The 12,505-nt window shown below is 35.9% G+C and overlaps 1 long non-coding RNA gene across 1 annotated transcript; it reads right to left on the reverse strand.

Moving 5' to 3' along the window:
• Positions 1-8,867: 8,867 nt before the first annotated feature.
• LOC141842639 (uncharacterized) lies at positions 8,868-11,456 on the reverse strand. The gene is made up of 2 exons (XR_012602948.1): positions 9,564-11,456; positions 8,868-9,446 (listed from the first exon to the last, which is right to left on the reverse strand). It is a non-coding gene; the product is annotated as an uncharacterized LOC141842639 (long non-coding RNA).
• Between the last annotated feature and the right edge of the window lie 1,049 nt (positions 11,457-12,505).

The raw sequence follows: 12,505 nt of genomic DNA on the forward strand, positions 1-12,505 counted from the left end.
CATTGCTTTGTGGATTTGTGCTTGTGCTTGATGATAAATTGTGTGTGTGTGAATCCATGAGGGTAGGAATTTACTATGAATTGGGGAATCATTAGGCCGTACACCGGGGCGCTCTGTAACAGGGGAATGCCTTGAACCGGGCGAGATTCCGAGGGGTTTCCTAATGCGTAGTTGAATTCTTATGAGGGATAGTTAGCGGTCATTCGTTATTGGGGAGAGATCCGTAAAAAGATATCCTGTGACAGGGGATAGGGTTCTTTTAGTATTTCCGGGGCGCCTGAGTGACACGGGAATGCCTTGAACCGGGCTTCTAGAACCGTTTCAAACCAATAACGAGTGACGTAAGAACACCAATGATTTAATTCGAGGATACCTGACGAGGTTGAATTGGATAAATTGGTTAACATTCCTACAATTGAACAGTTATTGAGGAAAGGTAGAGGATCCAAGTCAATTAATCCATTCTCTGAGGAGTCCGAAATCCTAGTCGCTTCACCCATCAGTGTCACAGTCGATCCCTTTCTCTGACTTCTAGGATAAAGCACTTTAGAACACTCCCATCTCCCCCACACAACTCATGCTCAATATTCTCTCCACCTTTTTGTGCTAGATATAGTAAGTAATTCCACGGTCCCTGTGGATTCGATCTTTTTATTACTTGACGACATTCCGTATACTTGCGGAACGCTATCAAGTTTTTGGCGCCGTTGCCGGGGACTGTTGCTATTAGCTTTAGTGACTAGCAATTTTAGTTACTCTAGACTTTGAAAAATACAAAAAAAATTCAAATATAGAAAACCCAAAACATTCTTCTTGAGGATTAAATGGATGCTTATATAGTGAGGTTATTCGAAGTTGGATATTCAAGATTTGGTGAGTTGTATGACGATGATGATGAATGTGTGTTTTGTGGTGCTGATTGGCATGTAATGGAAGCATGTCCACTTTTATATGATCCTGATTACAAGCCTGGTGGAATAAAATATGGATGTCGCCCTACATTAGAAGAATGGGCTAAATCGTGGATCTGGTGTGAAAGATGTTTAAAAATAGGGCGTGTAGGTGGATGTTACAGCAAGAACATTTGTATCCTTGATGATATGATGGAGGAATGGATATCATCACAAGCCTTTTATGTAAGGATTATTTTAGACAAGTAAAATATTGTGATGATTGCTTCAAGGATTATTTTGATTCTGTAAACAACCAGCATGATAATGATTATGACACTAGTTCTTTTGTGAAAGATGATAACTTGGAGGTGTCTACAAATATGGTTGGTAATTTTGGTGCTGAATGGGAAAATTTTGTATCATCACAAAATGTGTTATGTAAGGATTGTTTGAGACAAGTAAATTTTTGTGATGCTTGCACCAAGGAATATTTTGAATCTAAACGGAAAAAGATTGATAATCTTGCTGAGGACTTATTTGAAGATCTACTCAATTCTGCCATTGATGATATATTGGATAATGATGTGGTAAGAAGTTATATAAGGAATCAGATTAAGTTGAAAATATGTAAAGAGTGGCTTTCCTTCTTACCTTATCCCTTTAAGATTTATAGATTTGGCAGAATTTGGAGACATAGAAAGGGTTAGTGTAGGGACTTGTGAAATAGAGGCCGAGCCCCAAGAATCACTACCCTTAGTTGATTCTCCACCCACACCACATCACACCCTACCATTGAATATGCTTGATGACTTGCTAGACTTTGTGATTGGTAAAGACACTAATTCTTTCAATATATCTATGTTTACCAATCTATCTTTTCTCAAGCATATTTGTGGTAGGAAATTTTTTGATCAATAAATCGCATACAAATTGCTCACATCTCTTTTATGGGATCACTAGTAGTAACCTTTTCTATGTGAGCATATTTAATGAAAAACTCAGGGCCCTTCACCGTAGGGTTCTGAAGTATCTTACACCTCCACGGTCGAGGTTTAAGTAATAAAAATAAAGGTCAAGCTTAGGACCTTAAACAAGCGCTTCTTGGGAGGCAACCCAAGTTTCTTTCCTTGTTTTCATTCTATGTTCTTTCTTTGTTTTCTTTTATGCTTTATTTTATTTTCTAACCCATAAACCCTCTACTTACTTTTTCTTGTTATGTCTTCTTTTGAAGGTTTCATGGATGTGGAGAAGTGCGCTTACTTCGAAGAGAGGGATTAAATAACTAAAGGCCTTGACCTCTTTTGAGCATCATTGGGTAATTTCTCTCCAATAATATTTCTTCTCCATTACTACTTTTTGTTTTCATTGAGACATAGAAAAATGTAAGTCTGGGGGTTGTACATATTTTGGGTTCTTAGTTAGATTTTGTTATTTCTCTTTTGGTTTTTCCATGCATAATAAATTGAAGCATCACTTATCATAGCATTGATGGTTTGTCTTCTTGCAAAAATGCTTGCACACTTATTTTAGACTTCATTGATTTGATGATTGGAGTTAGTATGTTTGATGATCTGATTTTTCCTATCCTTAGTAGCATGAAGTGAGCTATATTTTTATTGAAAGAATTTGAGTTTTGGCCTAATTTTAGGATCTCTCTACACTATGCCTAGATTTGATAGTAGAAAGTCTGAAATTAGTCATGAATCATTGCACCTTTAGTACTTGCGCTTCTAAGGTGATCTCTCAACTACATTTTGGTTACTGGATAAACTCGGATCATGGAAGCTCACTTGGAAAAATCAAGATCCCAAAAAAAAAAAAAAAAAAAAAAAAAAAAAAGAAAGAAAAAAAAAAAAAAGGAAAAGAAGAAAGATATAAAGGGATAAAAAACAGTGTCGTGAGTGGAAACTGATTAGATACCCCTTTGAGACTAATAAAGGTTACTGGGGAAATATCTATCATGTTTCTCTTGATACCGAGTATTCCTTTGAGACCTTGTGTAGATGGTGCTTAGCATTTTTGAGAGGGATGAACCATGCGAGTGTCTATCGCCGGAGGCATGAGGAAAACTGGTTAAATGATGACTTGACTTTGAGTATGATTTGACACTTGAAAGTCCAAGGCCACATTTTACACCGAGCACGGAGAACTAACTCTTAGGCCACATTTAAGTGATTTTAATGTTTAGCTCACCAATGAAACTATAGGATAGGATTGATTGAGATATTATGATACTCCATTATTTCAATTCATGAATCTAAATGCAGGTTTTTGCTTGAGGACAAGCAAAGGTTTAAGTCTGGGGGTGTGATGAGCGTAGATCATATACAGTATTTTAGCCTTGTTTTAACGCTCATCTACTTGTGATTCATTGCATATGCTACACTTTGTCACACCTTATTCTTTTATATTGCATATTTCTACTCTTTTGCTCGGAGATCTGCTTTTTGTATTTTTTGTATGACAGGATGCGATTTTGAGCCAAAACGATGCATTATTGATGGTGGAGCAAATAGTGGAGAAAAGAGGCTCACACTGGCCGTGCTCGCTGTCACGGGTGAGTCTCTTATGCAGCAAACACGAAGAAATGGAGGAGAAGAAGAAACAAGGCAGAACACGGCCGTGCCTACCAGGCACGGCCGTGCCTCACATACCCACGGCCTAGACACGGCCGTGTCCTCCAACAGAGCGACGACAGCAAGGGCCGTGCCTATCAGGCACGGCCGTGCCCACTTCTTCAGCTAGATCCAGCTAGGGCCGTGCCTCAAAGGCACGGCCGTGCCTCATTCAACAGAGACGCGACCCTGTGTAGGCCGTGCCTCACAGGCACGGGCGTGCCTTCCAACAGAGCCGCGACCTTGTGAGACCGTGCCTCATAGGCACGGGCGTGCCTAGCAACAGAGCAGCGGCTGCACATGGCCGTGCCTCCTAGGCACGGCCGTGTGACGGAACGTACACGGGCGTGTCTACCTATCATTCTGGACTGCTCTGCAGACTTAAAGTAAAACGGGCATATCTTTCAGCTCCGATTGAACCACGGGCCGTGCCACCCCTCAAAATGAAGCTAACTTCAAGATCTACAACTTTGCTTCAGGGTGTACAGAACGATGACAGCTCTAGGCCGTGCTAAATGGCACGGCCGTGCCTCCAAACAGCGGCCGCGCTGGGTGCTCTGCCCAAACTGCAGACCAAACTTCGAACCAACATAACTTTCGGCTCAGATGGAGTTATGGGTCGGTCCACCACCCAAATTGAAGATAATTCAAAGCTCTACAACTTTGGTTCAGGGTCCAATTGAAGAAAACCGGGTTTACTAGGTGAAAAACCCCTCGAGGCGGAGCCTTGTAAACCAGGGACAATCTGGGCAGTTTTGGGTGAGTATAAAAGGTGGAAACAAACCCAATCTTGGGTTATCTTGGGTCATTCTCCAAAACCCTTGGTCTTGGCTTGGCGGCGGCGCCTCCCCCTCTCTAGGGGAGGCCCTAAACGCTCCATCCTTCGCCGATCCACCTCGCCATTCATCTCCACCGATCCATCCTACACCGGAGCAAGAAGATCTTCAAGAGGGGATGCTCACGCTTCAAAGATAAGTCTTCCCTTTTCTTGTGGATGACTATTTTCATGTATTTCTTCTTGTAATCTTCTTGTAATGGAGTAGATCCTTGAGTTTAGGATGTAGGATGAACATCTATGTAATGATGGTGATGTATGAACTTGTTTATGACATTTTCCCTATTCAATGAAATGTTTACCTTTGTTTCATGTGTATTGTGCCTTGAACGTGTTTGATGAAATGTTTGTGTGAGCAAATATGCATGATTATGAGGGGTAGATTACTTTGTAGGGAGATCCTAGGCCGTACACCGGGGCGCCTGAGTGACACGGGAATGCCTTGAACCGGGCGAGTCCGAAGTGATTCTGAACCCTTCATTTTCATGGTACAAGTTGAGTAAATTTTTTTATCTTAAATACCCGAAGAAGAGAAGGAGATCTAGTGAATGATTATCAGTTTGTCCAATTAAGCCTCACTCGAACATAGAAATGTTGAACTCTATTACGACTCAAAATCATGATGCATTCAGAATGAGGAAGTGGAGAGTCATTTAGTTGATTTAGATATTCAATCTACATCTCAATTACTGATAGATGTAAATGTCACCTACGAGGAAATAGATGATGGAGAGATGCCTACTAGTGAGGAGCTAATAGAATTTAGCGATAAAGAATTAAAAATTGTAATGTTAATGATTAGGATTGTAATGATGATTAAATCTTAGAGTTGAAAACTGTTATTATTATGTGTATGTTTGTTTTTTTTACATGTTGGATTGTGTGTGTTATAATGTTATTTTACAGATATAATTATGTCAGCTAGTCCACTAGTATACAGTGGTTAAATTACATTGAATATTGTTGGGGGTTGGTATGTATTGATGTTTTTAGTAATTCAAATTCATTTCTTTTTTATAATGAAAAATAACATATTTTTTCATGTAATTTTATTCTTAATGGTCATAGTATCGCTACGTACATCTCAAAAAAAATTTAAAGAATGATAATGTAATTGGTTCTACATAGAGGCATGTAGACCAAGATATGAAAGATTTTTATTACTGTCCATTATTCTCTAATACTAATATTTTTGATATTTTTACAGAAAAAATATACTTGAGAGCTAGGCCACAAGCAAGAATTTAAAATAATATGGAATATTTATTCTTAAACATTGTACAAAGACTTGATGTACAAGTGGAGAAAAAAATAAAAAAGCCATCATATATGCCTGATAAGATTTGGAATGAATGACAAAGTATCTGGGCTATAGAAAAATAATAGCGAAATTCAACAACTGCTCAAAGCAATAGAAATGCTGAGGTCGATGGCAGAGCACAGGATCTTCAAAACATACAGTTGGATCATGATCTATTGTAGAGCATGCAATAAATTTAATGAGATTACAATAATATTATTACAAATTTTTATAATTGATAATAATTTATAATTTTAAATATTTTATCTTTGTAGGTAAATACTTTATATAGATCCAGTACTTGTTGGGAGATATTTCACAATACCCATAAGAAAAAGAATGACACATTTGTGGATGCGAGATCGAAGACTATAAACATAAGAATATAAACTTTACTATTACTCATATTTAAAAATGATTAACTTTATTAATTATTTATTATCTAATATTAATATATTTTTTTAATAGGGCGATATGACTAATTGAGTTGCATAGACGTCTCGGCCTAATGTAGAGGGGATGACTTAGTGAGGTTATCAAACACTCCTGATATGATCGTGTAATGGCTCATAGGGACAACGATCGATCTAATTCTCAATCCAATGAAATACGAGAGTTACAATTAGAAAATCAACTACTGAGAGATCGGGTTAAAGACATTAGAGCAATGGCAATCGATAGACGATCGGGTCAGGATAGCAACAGGCAGTGATCGATGGATGATCGGCAAATGGAAAAATTCTTTGATCGCTATTCATTAATGAGTCCTACTTTTCCCACGCCGCATGATTTCGATTCATAATAGACTTAGTAGAAATTTTGAGGTGTATTAACTTTCAACTTTGTTTTTATATTTATTGTTCATTAAACATTAAAATTGGTTCTGTTATATTTGATATTATATACAATACTAATTATATTATATTTTTTCAGAAACAATATTGATAGAATTTTAATATTTAAATCACCGGCGATTTAATACTATATTATAGAATTAAGGTATGTTCTTTTAAAACATGTTAAACTTATGTTAGTGATTCAGTTTGTATATTTTTTTGATAAGTTATTTTAATTTTGCGTATTTTAATACTAGCTTCATTATTTTTGTATTATTCTAATGATTATACTTTGTGCTTATTTGATTTAATAACTTATCGTGTTTTACTTGATGTAGGATTGGATGATGGAGGGTTTTTTTTTAGGGATGATAACATATTTGTCTCTGTCATTTGGATATAGTTTGTATCGTAGACCTAATTTGTATCAAACTTTAGATATGAATTATATTATGGATAGTGTTTATATCGTTTGGATATTGATTGTATCATTTGGATATTGATTGTATCGTCTGGATATTTATTATATCATTTGGAGATTATTTGTATCGTTTGAATATAAATTGTATTATTTGAATATTGTTTTGTGACATGTTTTGATATGAATTTGATTGTGTATATGATAGATTTATGATATAGATTATGAATGTTGATTGTGTATATGATAGTTTTGTGATATGGATTGTATATAATAGCTTTATGGTATAATTTTGATGTAAATATGTTATAAATTAGAAAAATATGGATATGTTGTCGAAATTTTTTGAAAAATTAGCGATCGAATTCACATTCAGTCACTAATTTTTGCGACCGAATCCATATTCAATCGCTAAATCAAATTACGATGAAAATATGTATAATTTTTTTTCAATCGCTAAACCCGTTTAACAACTAAAATTTTGGTAAATTTTATAGTATATATACTCATAGATTAAATTAAAAATTTTGAGACTTAAATAATATATTTATTGATTATATTAAGTAGGTCAAAGTTATCAAATATTTAATTATGGAAGAAGATAAGTGGATTGAGATCAAGACACTTAATCATCAAGAAAGTCTGATAAATATTGATGGATAGAAAGTTCATTAGTAAAAATTCAACGGTAAAATAGATGAAAAATTAAATAAGTGTTAACATTGAAAAAAATCCAACAAATGAAAATTATATTTATGATTGATGTAACTTAAATAGATTTGCAAAAGATTTTTTTTCACCTTTGGAAAATTTTTAAGAAAAAAAATTAGGATGAATATGAGAATAATGCACCTTACGGGCATTATAGGATGTGTATATGCATTGTTATTTTAGTAATTTAGTTATTATTTATGTTTTCACTATGCTAACTTAAATTATAAATGAAATGACAAAATCAAAGTGCCTATTCACCGGTTAGTCACATCCAATAATTCTACACCTTCAAGCACTATAAAAGCTAAATATTTATTATTTATTTACTTTTAATATTAACAATTTATAAATAAATTGCTAATAGTTAGGTGTAACTACATCTAAGCTTTTAGGCAAAAATCAAGATAATCTCGTTAGAAGATATTTTGTTAAGCACCTTGGCCAAAGATAAGAAAAAAATAATAGAATGTGCAAAATGGATAAATATTAAAGAAAACTGTTTATTTTCTAAATTAACGTGGCAAAATGGACTTGCATGTCCTTCCTAATCTAATTAGATAAATAATCACAACAGAAGGAATTACAGAACTTCACCCTTCATTGGAGGGATAGTGAAGCCCTTTCAGAGACTCCCTAAACAATTAAAGAAATAATTCAAACTTTAAATCATTAGATTTGTAGGACCTTGCATTGATCAGAAGGAGCCCTTTCAAAAATTCTAAATGGCATTGGCTTTGGTAATAATCTTCGACCAGCCATTATAGTGGCTCGGTTATAACCTCACTGCGATGTAGCCACAAGTGCAAAGATGAGTTACTACTTTGCCACTGTCAAAACTGAAAATGTGGCACTAAGGTTTTCAATCCCTGTGATCACAAAAAAAAATTCTGTTCGAAGTTGTCCAAATTTGACCATCGATGATAATCTCTAGGTTAATTTATCAATAAAAATCTCTATTAAGATTTTGCTTTTGAAAATTAAAACACAATTCAAATTATAATGTTCTTATTCCTTCATTCTGAGAATTAACTGGAAAAGAAACCTGGAAAATAAGAAAATTTCAAAGCTCATCCTATTTGACCACTTTATTCCTATGAGAAGTTCAACATGTTCACTTTTATTTATTTTTAATCAGATCAAATATTTAATTTATACCAACTAATCCTAAAATGACCAATCTGACTTCACAAAAAAGTTTCATCAACTATTAAAGTAAATCAAAAAACGATCATAACAGACAACTGATCGATTCAGCATTCTTATATCAACTGTCCATTAAAAAAAAATTCATCTATTAATTCATGGAAGCTGAGACTCCTGATTTTTAAATTCTTAGAAAACTAAAAAGGCATCTATGGTTGCACCATAGTCCAGAGGTCAATATGTTCACTCTTATGAAATAGGCTTAGCGATGGCTCTGTACACAAATATTATAGTCGGTTGTACAAAGTCTGCAGGAGTGCCGATACTCAATCTCAGCTTTCATCGTCTGGCACCATACACAAATATTATACTCGTTCTACAAAGTCTGCAGGAGTGCCAATACTCAATCTCAGCTTTCGTCGTCTAAAATTAAGTAGGGAAAGCAGGCATCTCTCGACGTATCTGTTGAAGAAGTTGGGACATAAAATGCCCCTTGAGTTGGGCTAGGTGTCACAGGGAGCGGCAACACACCTTATGGAATTTGTTGCTCAGATCCACCAATTTGACATACAGGAAGAGCACCTTGCTCAAGGATTGCTACAGTTTACAGTTGGTTCAGGATGATGATACTTACAATTCTCTGCATATTTGCAATTACCGGTACGCATATAGTATGGGCATTCCTTCTCTCCCTATAATGTAATATAAACACATGAGGTGAAATCATGTGACAAACATGCTTGTTATGAATCAATATGAAGCAAAATAGCGATGATCACATGGCATGAAAAAGGAAATAGTGGACTTACTGGTCTAATAGGAAGACCTAAGAAGTTCAATGCTATTGGAGCGACTTCTATTTTCTTCAGAGAATGAGTGTACTTGCAGGATTGCCCATACTTGCACCTGCCGGATGTTTTGTAAAACTGCAAAATAGTTTGTTATAATCACAACAAAACAATAAAAATGGATGGAGGTGTAGTTTTTAATCTTAAACCAGCGATCCCAAACTTCAACAGATCTACAAAAAAAAAGTCATAATGGTCCGGTGTGACCACGGATTTTGATATTTGGACAAAAGGTTTAAGTTGGGTCTTATTTTATGTTCTAATATGACTATACAGAAACTTAGGTATACACACACACAGATAATTTGACACGACCAAGTTGTGAGCACCTAGTGACTTAGGGTTTGTTGAGATCGGTGAAAGGAGGTATGGTATACCTAAGGGATTACAAAATGAGAGGCATCGGAGGTAGTAATTGTAAATGGGAAGCAGAGTACATACATAGATTCAAAAGGATGATACAAAAAGGGAGTCAAAAGCTCAATGCATATAAGGGACAATAAGCTTTTGTGGGATGGCTGGAGATGCACCATGTAAGCGGCCAAGAAGGATGACATCAGGAGGGAGCCGAAAGCTCAGCACATTTGAGGGACGAGAAGCTTGACGAGAGATCTTGTGGCGGAAGACAACTATTGGTGAGCTAAGAGTTAGGAGCAAATTGTACTATAGTGAAGGTAACTTTCAACCTATGTAGACTCGATCACTAGATGAGTTATAGTCAACATACTAGTCGACTAAAAATGTTAACTAATTGATAGATGACTGAATTGACTAGGTAGTTGACTTAGAAACTATGAGAAGTTGACTAATCGACTGTTGTTTATGAGTAGTTGACTGATACAGGTTGGATGAAACAATCACCAAAGAAAATGGAGAAAAAGGTCACAATCCATTGGATCTGGTCAAGGTCATTCGACTCATGAATATGACTAGTTGACTAGTGAACCTTGGATGAAATACTCATTGAGGGCTTGTAGAAAACGATCTCGATCCACTAGAATTCCTTGGATAGATGCGAAGGAGGCTTTCAAAATGGTTTGAACAGCTACGAACAAGATAACATGTTGATAAAAAACAATGTTTAATTGTTATTTTAAGTTGAGCCTTAATTGTCAGATTCTAACCTCTGTTGTGAATCTCCTGTACATATTGCAATCATCTTGTATGAGATTTCTCCACCTCCGACACTTTATCGAAGAGGAAAAATATAGAAGATTCTAGGGGTGATCTACTAAACAAATTATAGGTTGTGGACTAATAGTCTAGGCCGGCCAAAACATGTTAGATGGTTGTGTTAGTGATTGTGGTATGTGTGCCTACTTTTATCTTTATTCCATTGTTAACTTTGTATTTTGGCCTTGCTAAAGTATTAGCAAGAGAAGATGAAACTTTTTAACATTAACCATGGAAACATAACACAAAGAATAGATAAAATGCATCTATCTAACTAATTTTCTACTATTAGATAAAGCTTATCAATCCATGTTACCAAGTAGATAGATTAAGTTGAATTGATTTTTGTATCAATTTTTTTAATAGATGAAAGATCAATGGTAGGAAAAAAAATGTTACAGTGCTCTTGAATTTTCGTAACCCCAATTAAAAGTCCCATGACATTTGCAAATATCAAAACTATGGAGGGGCTACAAGTAATATTCCGTACTCGTTTAGTAATATATGTATTGGTATTGTGGGTCCACCTAAGGTTGTGCAAATGGTGAATTCCCCTAATACAACAAATTGTATCAAAGTCAAGTTAATACGTGCCCCATCCCTTTTGAGGGTTCTTGAGCGTTCTGTCATCATTCTGTGTTCCACTGCCACACCATTGTCACACAGTCCACAACAATCTGTTTGTTTGACAGTATCCTCTGACTCCTCTGCATGCATCTGCATCTCATCTCTATCATGACATTGCTCTCTGTGTTGTTTGGCATAGCACAGTCTGTTCGCGTTCCACAACATGAACTGTTGTCAGGTCATCCATAGTAGTTTATCTGCCAATGTTATCCTTCTCACACATTGCTCTGTGTAGTATGCGCTGCTTTTGCAAGTTGTCAAGTCCTTCATGTGTTATCCTTTGATTTGCAAGGCACAATTAAGGCGTTGAGCCCTTTTTCACACGTTGTCTGATGTGATTAGGGCATAGGTCCTTCCTCCATGCTGTTCAATGTGCTTTCTCTTTCCGCGAACAATAAGTTTGTGTCACTTGGTGTGAGCACATTCAAAGCCTTTGCTTGTGCTCCTTTTTTTCCTAGAAGGAACCAAAACAATAGTTTGGAACCTTAACCAGATTGTAAGTTTGTCGCAACCACTCGAGCAAGGATATCAACAACTTGTGGTGATTAATCATGTCAGAACCCTCTACTACCTTGATGCTACTAATAATGAATTCGGCTACCATTTTTAGTTTTTCTATAATAACAATGGAGAAATTTAATGGGAGGAGAACTACCTCTCTTTGGTTGTTGTAGCCTGTGTAAAATTCATGGGTCAAGGTCAGCTTGACCATCTTATTACCCGGGAATTGAGATTCCTGAGCCATAGAGCGATATGAGAGTGGATGGATGCTCAATTACTCACCCTCTTATGTAGTTCATTATACCAACCTTATGAGTATCTTCTGCAGCTACTTTTCTTGCTATGAGAAATGGATGTAGGTGAAGGCTCTTTATGTGAGTGACATCGCTCATGCTTATGACATTATTGATAGCTTGTTCTAGATGCATTGAAGCAACACTGCGATGACCGCTCACATAGGTTGCTTCCAGCTATTGCTATTAATCTAAGAGATTTATTTCCAATTACTTAATATCCAGAACATGCAAGATCACTTTGACAAGCTACTTAAACATCATGTTCCTCCATACAATCTGACCAGAATTAAGTGAAATCTCATAGTC

The sequence above is a fragment of the Curcuma longa genome, chromosome 1 (genome assembly GCF_044706935.1).
Source record: "Curcuma longa cultivar G26 ecotype Majalengka, Jawa Barat chromosome 1, ITB_CL_G26_1.1, whole genome shotgun sequence".
NCBI lineage: Eukaryota > Viridiplantae > Streptophyta > Magnoliopsida > Zingiberales > Zingiberaceae > Curcuma > Curcuma longa.